This window comes from Mustela putorius, unplaced genomic scaffold (assembly GCF_011764305.1).
Source record: "Mustela putorius furo isolate JIRA1106 unplaced genomic scaffold, ASM1176430v1.1 tig00000698_pilon_pilon_pilon, whole genome shotgun sequence".
In the NCBI taxonomy this organism is placed as follows: Eukaryota; Metazoa; Chordata; class Mammalia; order Carnivora; family Mustelidae; genus Mustela; species Mustela putorius.
Genome location: NW_025421449.1, coordinates 13,210,598 through 13,222,043, shown reverse-complemented (window position 1 = coordinate 13,222,043; position 11,446 = coordinate 13,210,598). Strand labels below are relative to the sequence as shown.

General features: G+C 47.8%; 1 long non-coding RNA gene across 1 annotated transcript; it reads right to left on the bottom strand.

The window, feature by feature from the left end:
- On the bottom strand, positions 1–7,615 carry LOC101679224. The gene is made up of 3 exons (XR_200439.3): positions 7,466–7,615; positions 5,681–5,770; positions 1–367 (listed from the first exon to the last, which is right to left on the bottom strand). It is a non-coding gene; the product is annotated as an uncharacterized LOC101679224 (long non-coding RNA).
- Positions 7,616–11,446: the final 3,831 nt, after the last annotated feature.

Here is an 11,446-nt window from a genome sequence, read left to right as displayed (position 1 = left end):
TTTTGACCTTAGTATTCATGTTGTGGTTTTTAGAAAATTCTGGTTCAGGTTTTTCTAAAAGGCATTATGAATACAGTCCAACACGGCAGGCAAGAAATGTTGTGTCTTTAAGAGAAGAGGTTCGTGGTTCATGGGCAGAAGCTTCCATGGGCCAAAGCTCTTGACATCTTTGCCATCAGCCCCAGCTTCAAGAGGAGCATCCTGGGAGAACCCAAGACTTCTGGAGGTCTCGGGCACTGGGCATGAGGGTCTCAGCTGCATGCAGCCTTGTCTGGGGAACATTACACTTGCGGGAGAGCCCCAGGTACCACCCAAAGCCGGGACTCTGGCTTGAAGTTACACAGTCTGCAGATCCTCACACGGCGCCCTGGGAAGGTGATGGTGCAGACAAGAGTCAGAGAGGAAGGCAGAGTTGGGGTGGAGAAAGGAGACAACACAAGTAAGGTTCATTTCTAGGCACAAAGAGTTTTTAAAAATCAAGGCAAGAAGCTTATCTCCTTCACGGAGGCCCAGAAGGGACCTTTCATGGCAAATATGACTGGTTCAGTTTATTTAGTAGCATCAGCAAGAAATCTGATTTACCAGCAGAAGATGGAGAGAAGGCGGCTTATGAGCTAAACTGGCTCCGTCAAGAGCACAGTTTACTGAAGCTGACAGGTCTGGGAGGCGTTTTTCTGATGGCCGCGGTAGGAGGGTGCGCCTATATGTCCTCGCAGGCCCTCAGACCCCTCGGGCTCTCTTCTCCCAGAGAGCGTGTTGCAGGCAACGTGTGTCTCAAAGCTATGTTTGCATCTTGACAGACCCGTTCCACTTATGGGAGGAATAATGCACAAGAAAAAACCCCGCCGGCAACAAACTGTTCTTTATAGTTTGAATACCAGAAAAAAAATTTCTGAAAATAAACTGAATATTGCGTGGTGGAGAAACAGTATGTTGGTAGTGGTATCTTACAATGGCACATGGTTAGTGGTGATAAAACCCTGTGATTATGAAGACTAGGTAGCAACAGGGAGAAAAATGCTCATGATGTAATGTTCATTTTAACATGAAAAAAATGAGATACAATAAAAATGAAACATGGTTGCATTAAGATAAAAACGAAAGAAACGAATGAGAAGAGTTATTAAGTTGCTGTGATGGGATTATTCTTTATTTTTTTTCTCTCCTTCAGTTTCCAGATTGTTACTATGTGCAAAGTGGTGTGAGAGTTGAAAACAGAATCTGGAACCAGAGGGTTTGGATTCAAAGTCCTAGCTTTACCACCAACTTAATAGCTGGGTGACTGTCAACCAAGGACTCAACCTCTCTACGTTTTGGCCCCTCATCTGTAAAAGTGGGGACAGTAATAGCATCTAACTCTTAAAATTATTGTGATTTAGCAGATGTAAATGCTATACAATAATTGCTGTATAGCTACTGACTATAAAAAATAAATTTAATTATCATAATTTATTCATGGCCTCATATCTTAACCATGAATCTGTGCTAGTATTGGTGTGGTTTTCTTTGTATTTTTTCCCCCTTATTTGAAAGCACTTTCATCTTCCAAATGTGATTGTCACAGTATTATACAGTGTGAAATTATCTTTTCTATTAATATCATGTTGCGAGGATTTTTCACCAGCATTTCTGATGGAGGACCATGATTCCTGAACCCTGTTTCCACCCCCTGTCCCCCTCCTTCAGATCCCCAAGACTCTCTTCTCTGGTTCCTACAATAAATACAGTGGTTGACTTATTGCAAATATAGTTGCAATTCTCCACCCTGTTTTGACAATGTGATTTTGTATCTTCTCCACCAAGATAGGGAGTCTAGTTCTCTGCTCCTTCAAGCGAGGCTGCCCTGGTGACTTGCTTTGGCCAAATGAATGCAGCAGAGATAAAGGTGGGCCAGTTTTGGGGCCTCAAGAAGCCTGGGGTGCCCTCATTCACATAGGTGGAACCCTGCAGCTTCTGTGAACAAGTTGGAGCTAGCCTGTTGGAGGACAAGAGACCATGTGGAACAGGGTCGAGGTGCCCGACTGAGATCATCCCACATTCGCAGATCACCAACCCCTGAACATGTAAGAGGGCCCTGCCAACATCACCATAGATGAACTGCTCAGCTGACCTGTAGATTCGTGGAAAATATGAAATACATGTTGCTTTGGGCCACTGAAGTTGGGAATTTTTATTTTAAGATTTTATTTATTTAAGAGAGAGATAGGGAGAGAGATCATAAGCAGGGGGTGGGGGCAGAGGGAGAGGGAGAAGCAGGCTCCTCACTGAGCAGGGAACCCAATGCAGTACTCGATCTTAAGACCCTGAGATCATGACCTGAGCTTGCCCCAGGAGTGTTTTGTTATGTAGTTATGGCTCATAAGTATAATCCCAAGGAAGCAGGCTACTGCTGTGAGAGCCTCTGATCTAGTGAGCCCTTGGACAGGATAGACAGGGCACCTTCTTCACCTCCTCCCTTCCAGGGTCCATGGTACTGGCCCTGTGTCCACCCAGGTGTCACCCAAACTCACCAAAACCCTCAAGTCATCACACTCGTGGTCCTGGGTGGGTAATCTTTGTCTCTGCAGTTTGGGCTCCTTCTCAAAGACAAGGACAACCCCATAGTAGGGGAGAATCTCTCTGGGCCCATCCCACCCCGTCTCCCTACTGTGGGTCAAGTAATTTTGCTTGTCTTCAAAACAGGGAAGGTGGCGTGGAACTCTTGGGTCCCGGGCAGTCTGTGGGAGGGGCAGGTACATGTTCATGCTCCAGGGGTCTTCCAGAAAGACTTCCTAGCCTTCCCCCCAGAGCTTTCTTATCAACAGCTTCGGGACACCTGGATGGAAAGTGACCTGACAGAGGCCCCAGGTGGGGCCTAAACAGCTGTCATTCTGCGGCTGCCTCACCCTGATGTCCCTCAGACTCTAACAGAGCTCACAAATTGAACACTCCATCAAAAAAAAAAAAAAAAAAAGACGCTGCCATACAGATTTATACACTATACACAACTTTTCAAATATTTGGAAGAGTATTTTTTTCCTTTTCTTTTTTTTTTCTTTTTTAGTGAACTGGTAAATGCAGTAAATTCAGCAAATTGGCTATTCATTTAGCCCATCGATTTTGGGTGTTGGTTTTGTGGAACTGACCCAGAGTCCTGTGCCTGCCACTTTCAGTAATGCCCACAGGCCTAGCACTGCACTTGCATATGAAGCAAAGCCCTGGAAAGACGTTTGAAGAGTCGTGTGTGCTGGTGGTGTCAGCTCAGGGACATCCTCTCGGCACACTCAGCTATTTTCTCCTCGGACAGACAGGTGTACAGACACTCATATATCAGGGAACAGGAGTAGAGAGGCCAAATTCCCCGAGCGTGGCTCCCCCAGTCCCTCTGCTGTTGACTGGGCGGCATTGTGTAAGCCCCAGGGTCGGGCCAGGAAAATGGCGGGTGGAACCACCTTAGGCTTTGGTTTTCAGTGTGGAAATCGCTGGCCTCCTTCTTCAGGTGCCCTGGCAGGGCTCCGACTTCCTCCACAGCAACAGTTGGATGTGTTGATGGGGTACTCGGTCACAGGCTAACACCTGTCTTTATAGTCATGACCTCACTGACGCCTTACCAGAGCCTGGCATGGTAGATTCTAGTATCATACCCTTTCACAGGTGAGGAGACTGAGGCTTAGCAGAGCTGGGCGACATGCTCAAGAGCACGCAGCTAGCAGGTGGTGGAGCTGAGATTCCAGCCCAGGAGGTGTTCTGCTTTGGGGCAATCTGAGGTCTTGGGCATGGGCATGTCTTCTGGAGCTCACGACAGGAAAGCTGCTCTCTATGGAGGAGGCAGTTTGTTGCAGTGGAAAGAGGTGGATAGGTACAGGTTCCTGACTCTACCTCAGATTCTTTCTGAGTCTCAGTTTCCCAATCTGTAAAAGGGGGACAATGCTTCCCTGGGGGTGGTTCTGAGGATTTAAATGAGATTATATAATAGGGACCTTTACGCTCTTTATGTTCGAAGTTGTTTGCAAGTTTCTGCAATTGAATTAAAAAATATATTTTTAATTAAAAATATATAATTATATATACACACACACACATACACAGAGAGAGAGAAATCCAGAGTCAACATGAAAGTTATGCACCTAGATTATTCTAAAGTGTTGAGTCACTAACAAAACAGCTGCCCTTGTACTGTGCACAAGGAGTTAAACAAACAGCACTGGCTGTTTCTCCTAGGAACTGTGTGTTTGTGTGTGTGCATGTTTGTGTGTCCATGTGCGTGTGTGCACATCCTTAACTTCTTTTTACAGCCTGTGAGTCCATCCTGGAGAGGGGTTTGGGGATGAGCTCACTCAGCAGCGAAGGACCTACTTCTCTCTTCCCTAGGGTTTTGCCTTATTTATTTCATGGAAACACTCTTCCTCCTCCTCCTCCACCTCCACCTCCACCTCCACCACCACTGGCTGGGGCCTCAGCGGGGAGCGGAGCCGCAGTCTGTCAGTCAGTGACTTACTCTCACCTCTCCTGGGCGGGTGCTTCACACTTGGGTCCAGTGTGTGAGTACTGGTTATTTTTATTCTGCCCCAAATTCATGTGATGCCAGTTTGGAAGGAGGGGCTGTCAGCTTCTCCAGAGAAGTGGCCTGATACTAAGCTACCCTGTCTCCCTCCCTCCTTCCCCTTCACACCCAAGCTCCCCTGGCACAGGACTCTCAGTGGTTGGCTGGGAGTGGGTTGGAGGCTCTGACTCTGGTCATGGGCTCCCTGGGCCATGGCCCCAGGGGAGCCAGCAGGAATGGGGCCTTCTCAGACCCCTGGAGGGACTTTAGGCTGCAGAGAGTAGGGGGCAGGAGCCCTGGATTAGTGTCAGGTCTGTGGCTCAAGGCTCTGCTGCTTTCCCCTGTGCGCTCTGCCTGCCCCGGGGCCGTGGGGCCCTTCTACTGAAGGCCAGCGGAAGTCTAGTGGTGCTAACTGCACGCTGGGGCCAAGCGACCACCATGCACCAGTGGGCACCCAGCCTAGGCCAGTGCTGGAAACCGGGGGTCTGCAACCCCCCTTGGGCTTGTCTCCTTCAGCATCCAGTGCCCCCCTGCCAGGCCTTGTGGGAGAGGGCAGTTTTGTTCTTCCAGGCCTCACCCTGTCATGGAGCCCAGCTCTGCACTTCCAGTCTGTATCCTGGGACTCTCTGAACCTGTGAATCCCACTCCCCTACTGGATCACCTTTCCTCATGTGCAACTCACAAGGTCAGCTTTGCCTTGGGTAATAGCTTCTGTGGACACCCCCCGACTCACCAGCCTCTCTTCTGTCTTCCATGGCCCCCTCTTGCCCATCTCAAGCCCCTATGACTGCTGCTTCCTCTGCTTGAACACTCCCCTCCACATTCCTCCTTCTGACTCCTTGCTTTTCTTCAGGTCTCAAATGTGGCCTCTTCTGATGTCACCCACCCAGGGTAGGGGTTGTTCCTGGTATCATTTCAAATTGCATTCCATTCTTTCTCTTGACAGAAGTATTTTGTTCAAGATGATTACTTCTTTGATTTTTATTGGTGGGGAGGGTATGGTTCTCTGCATTAGACAGGAAGTTCCACGAGGCCAAGGTCACATCTGCTGTGGCCCCTCCATGTCAGGCACAGCTGGGGGCTGACCCACATGTACCACCTGTCCCATGGCCTCCCCAGAAGCTCTTCTTAACCATCTGGACAGGGTGCGGTGCTTACCTTTCCGGGTCATCAGGGCAGGGTTAGGAACTCGGGAACAGCATGGTCTGCGTTTCCAGGGCCTGCTGAGATGACTAGAATTTTTTCTCCCTGAGGGTGGACACAGAGGGGCACCTTAGGGGACACCATGGTATTGGGATCTGTGAAGGAATGACTTGATTATGCCTCCACTCCCAAGGTGCAGGGGTCAGGACTATTTATTCAAGGAAAATCAGGATGGGCCAGGCTATGGGAGGGCCGAGGGGGGAAGGGTAGGCCTGGGGGTGATTTTTTTTTTCTTCAAAAAGAACAAAATCAGTGTGTGCAGCTACCGTCTTCCTCACGTCCCTGTTCAAAAAACAACACCATCGCTCAAAGTGCTCAAAATGTGCACACACACACACAAAGTGTCTATGCCCATTAACTCAGTATTCTCCCTTTGGCCATCTAGCCTAAGAAAATAATCTTAGATACAAGACATGTTTGATATTACAGATATGCTTTTTACCACAGGCGTAAAACAGGGCAACGTTGTGAACCATCTAAATGTCGAAGCATGAAATTCATCATAACACATTCACTGGATGGCACGTTATACCTTCAAATATTACTTAAATAACACACACTGGAGCCTATGCCAGCGATGCTCCTAAATGGACTAGAGACTTTATGGGGAAAGGTACTTATCTTCAACGGGCTGTCATTAAGGTAACAGTGGCAGCCTCTCACATGGCCCCAAATCCGAGGTCTGGTAGAGTGCATTGCTTTGGACGGTGCTGACGAGCAATTCTAATCACTGTTTTCTGTATTACATATGCAGCAATGTTCATGGCAAAAACTTTAGAAAACAAATACTTCTTATGATCCTAAAGCTCAGAGACAATGGCTGTTGATATTCTGGTGGAAATGTTTCCAGAATAATTTTGATCATAAGTATCTTTGGTGATTATAATAATACAGTGATAACAAAGAGATACAGCATTGAACATATAGAGATATATCAATTTCAAGAAAAAAAAATGCTTGCCTGCAATATTAAAAAGAAATAAAATGTTGAACATGGTATTCTTGAGTCATGAAGGTGTGTTTTGCTCCATCTCTACACATGTCTGTATCCCCAACTCCAATAAATGTTAAAATAACCATAATTGCTAATAATATATAATAATGATAATCATAATAATAGGCATAGTCTAGTGGAGTAGGCAAGAGAAAAAGCTCAAAATAGCTACTTGGTACAAGAAAGGCAGGAGAGCGAAAATATGCATATCCACAGAGGTGCGAGGACTATCTCCCCTACTTGCAAACACAGAAAACATGTCCCTCCACCCCACCCCATGCATCTGGTCTGCTGCGTCTGCTGTACGTGGTTGCTGTGCATGAGATCTGGAGATGTTCGGACTCAGACAGTCCACTCTTCCAACTTCCTGTCCTGAAAGCATGATATGCCTACAGCAGAGTGGCTCCAGCATTTCTAGCTAGGTAGGATTCAGGTGCAAGAATCAGTCTTGCCGGGAAGTTGTGTGCTTGCAGTCACACATCACTTTCTACATAGCTTGTGTGTATGTGTGTGTGTGTGTGTGTGTGTGTGTGTGTGTGTGTGTGTGTTAGGGGAGCTGGGGTTATGGATGTAGATCAGGGGGTACTGCCACTGTGGATAGAGGTGTCACAGATTTCGGAGGGTGAGCCTGTCTTTCCGGGCCCAGGCCTGCCTCCTGGGGGGCCTGCCCTCAGATGTTACCTGATTCCAACCTCCCCAGGCCCTGCCTTTTGCTCAGGAGCCGGCTCCCCAGGAGAGGGCCCTACCTTCTGTGGAGAAGATGGAGAAGCAGAGGAGCAAGATGCAGAGCAGCCTGGAGACGACTAGAAGCCTCATGGCGGGGTGGCCAGAACCTCACGTCCCGGGGAGAGAGCTGTGCTGCAGAGGTCCTCCTGGGGCTGCCTCAGACTTTTATAGGGTGACACAGTAAGGTGTTTCCCAATGGGCAGGGCACCACCGGCAGCCCTGGAATTCTCATAAAGGGTAGAGTCAGCCGCTCCCAAGAGGAAAAAACCAGCTTTTCAAGAATGTGAGGGTATTTAGTGAACTGTAACACGCAGAGCTATAAATGCCCAGCCCGGGAGCTCCCAGCACCGGCCTCAGTGGTCAGAGTGGGAAACTCCCACCAGGGAAGGGCCACTTTCCAATGTTGAACGTTAACTTTTACTGTCAGTAATTATCCCATCAAACACAGATCTTCCTGATCATTCCTAAGATGGGGCTGGGAGGGCCATAAAACCCTTTGCGAAGCCTCAGGGAAGAGTGTCAAGATATCCGCGAAATGTAGGGAGCAGAGAACCTGGAATCAGAGGACCTGGGTTTGAGTTCTTTGCCATATAACAGCACTGTGACCTTGCACTTGCCATGAAATGTCTTGGAGTCTGCTTCCTATTGGTGAGATGGACACAAGCCTGAATGTGCACACGTGTGTGAGGGGCCATGTGTGACACGGTGAAGAGCCATGAAGGAGGTGGGGCTGCAGCCGGACCTTGACAGATGTTTAGGATGAAATGAAAAGGCTTCGGGCACAGGGTCAGCCTGAGCAAATGTACAGAGGAAGAAAACATCTTACAAGGGCAGGTATAAGGAAGAGTCCGCCATCAACACCTACTAACTGGACATATTCTCTGGGCTAGGATGTGCACAGGCGATGCTGAAGTTTCTGCGCCTGGCCTCAGGGAGCCTCTGTTGGTGGAGACAGCCGTGCAGATTACACAGAATTGTGTTTGCCCTTGTGGTAATGTCCTAATGTCCTTCTAACCATCTCTCTGGTTTCCAGCTTCCAAGGGCACATGGGAAGAAGCCAGTATCCGGTTCCATTACCAGGAATCTTGCTGGTTCCTGGCAGCCAATGCAGACATTCCCTGCTGTCCGAGACTGGTCAGTGGGGAGCTTCACTGGCCCTCCTCTCTGGCTAGAGATTAGAGATACAATTTAAACCACGTGCTCAGATAGCATGGTGAGCAAAGTGGTAGCTGGGGATGTTTTTTGAAAGTCAACTCTTAGCATTTGCAGAAACTGTAAAAGCAATCCAAAGAAACTGGCTGGGCCACTGGACTTAAGGACCATATATCTTATCATGTGAGTCACCTGTCCAGCTCCAGCCTGATTCCCTATCCAGGCTGAGTTCTGAGCAGGCAGTGGCCGTGGCAGAGGGTGTGGTCAGGAAGACGCCCCAGAGCCTACCATAGACAACTCTGGAGCTGGAGCCTAGGAGAGACTTCCAAGCAGCCAGTGTTGGAAAGAGGGCTGGGAGCAGTGTGGGATGGATCCTGAGGTTGCACTTGCCAGCCAGCACCCTGTTCTTACTTAGATTGAACATTACAGGCCCATAAGCTCCACAAAGTTTCCTAAAGATGTTGTTTCCTGATATTAGAATTGCATCTGTGGTCCACATCAAGGACTAGCACCACTATTTTATTTATTTTGATGTGAGGTCATTTGGGGGACCCCACTGAGTTCTCTGCACAACAACACACCTTTGGGCTGCCATTCTTCCATTATCTGTGGTTGTAACAGGTACTTTTTGCTTTTGGCAGACTATCATAAGAGGAGAAAAGAGCAACTTCCTGCCAAAGGGGGCAGGGATTAGGCCAGGCCTTAAAACTAACTCCAGTTGCTGAGCAGTGGTGCAGAAACTAGACTCTCAGGCTAGTAAAGGGGGAGATATGTCTGGACGAAGTGGACTTGGGTAATTTTCCCAGGCCCCTCAGCCCCGCAGCTGTGGAGCCAGAAACAGATGTTAGGTTCTCAACACGGTTTTTTTCTCACCACAGATCACAGATCAGGGCCAGAACTGGCTATCTCCAGGGTTCTTCTGTTCCTTATCCACTCACACATAAAATTCACAGATTTGCAGGTGTTCCTGGGACTGATATGTTTAAACAGAAGAATAGATTCAGATGTCAGAATTCCACAATGCTTTGTAAATGCTTATGACAACTTACTGAAGCAAGCTAGGCCTGCACGAATTTAAATAACACAGGGTATAAAGTTTTGGTTCCACCCAGGTTCCCCCAGGCTCCCCCATCCCCTTACCCAGAGACACTGTTCACAAATTCTCACTTGCTTTTTTAACATTTCAAAGATAGCTATCAACTTATTACTTTAAAAAAGGAAGAAACACCTTGGGCACTTCAGAATATTTGAGATCTCGTGTTGAGTTGAGGGAGGTGAAAATGAGAAGCGTTTTAACAGGAACACCTACCTGTTAGTTTTTAAGCTTATGCCATTTGGGTACAAAAATAATATTTGAGGCTTTGAATTATTTCTAAAGATGATTTTGAACACTTGGAAACCTTCCTAAGAAAACTCAGAAACACACTTAAGGCGAAGGGAAATTTACTAGGAAGGAAGTGTATTCAAGTCAAACTTGTGATTTCTACAGTCAATTAGGAAAATGCCTGAAGCGTCCCCACCCTTTACAGGTAGAGCATTTTTGGCAGGAGTTCCCACACCTTACTCTTCACCTGTGTGAGGCTTTCTTCCAAAGATGTTTTATGAACCTGCAGTTGATCAGAAATGACTCTCCTGCCTTTATTTGCTTAGCAAACTGTAGACCAGTTTTTATAGTAGGAGGGGCCAGACACTGGAGCGATCCTTCAACTGGCTTATTTAACAACCCCCCCGCACCTCCCACCAAGCTCAAGGATACAGATCTTGTATTTCCAGCTTGCAACAGGGGAAAATGAGGTTTTCTTTTATCTCACAAAAAGACTTGTGGTAACTTCTTATCTGGAACCAGGTCTGCCTGACTCCAAAGCTGAGTTTCTTTTCTAACATTGATTCTATGAGAGCTCACAAGTAGCTGAAAATGTTCATCTTACATGCCACCCTCAAACTGTACAATAAACCAATAGCTTCCTCCATGTTTTACAGTTGATCCGAACTTCCTCATAAGCCTCCAGCTCCCTGGGCCTTGCCTGCCTCCTGCTCCTGGAATAAGATGGTAAATCCAGGATCTGTCCCTTCTACCCCTGCCATCACTGGTTTCCTGGGTTCTCATAGATGCCATGCACCCTCCCTCTGTCCCCTCCCCTGTGGTGTGGACTGTCTACCCCTAGCCATGGCTGTGGGCGGTCCTGCCTCACCGCGGTGTGTGCCAGTAGGCCCAGGGCTCCTCCATGGAAATCATGCTGGAAGGTTACCTTTTCCACACCACCAAGGCACCTGGGGACACTAGTAGGCACTGTCTTTTTTTTTTTTTTTTATCCTGCGGCCACTTATGTTGGTGGTGGAATACTTCTGAAGCCACTGTCTGACAGGAATATTCCCTTGGCTGCTTTCCTGTCTCTGTCTCCTGTCTCTGCAGCTCCTGACCCTTTGCCCTCATCACCTCACCCTCACCCCGTGGTTTTAGCCTGCAGTGGGGGGGACCAAGGACCCCTGTCTGCAGTTTCTGTCTTCCTCCCTTCCCTACCCCCTAGAGTCACAGGGTCCAGGCTCTAACCAGAGCTCTGCCACGTTTTAGCTTGTGTGACCCTGGCCAAATGGCTCAGCCTGTTTTTCAGTAAGAGAGTAGCTGAAGCTCGAGAGAAACATCTTTCTGAGAAGGTAACACTCAAGTGTCGTGCTATATGAAAACAATTGTCAGACTAGGTGGTCCACTGCCAGGAGAGGGGGGCATAGTTTCCTTCCCTTTGTCGACAGCATCCAAAACATACCTTCCACTTGTGTTCAAGGATGTATGATGCTTCTTTAATGCAGAACAATGGTTGTCTTTTGTTGCATTTCACAGCAGATTTTTT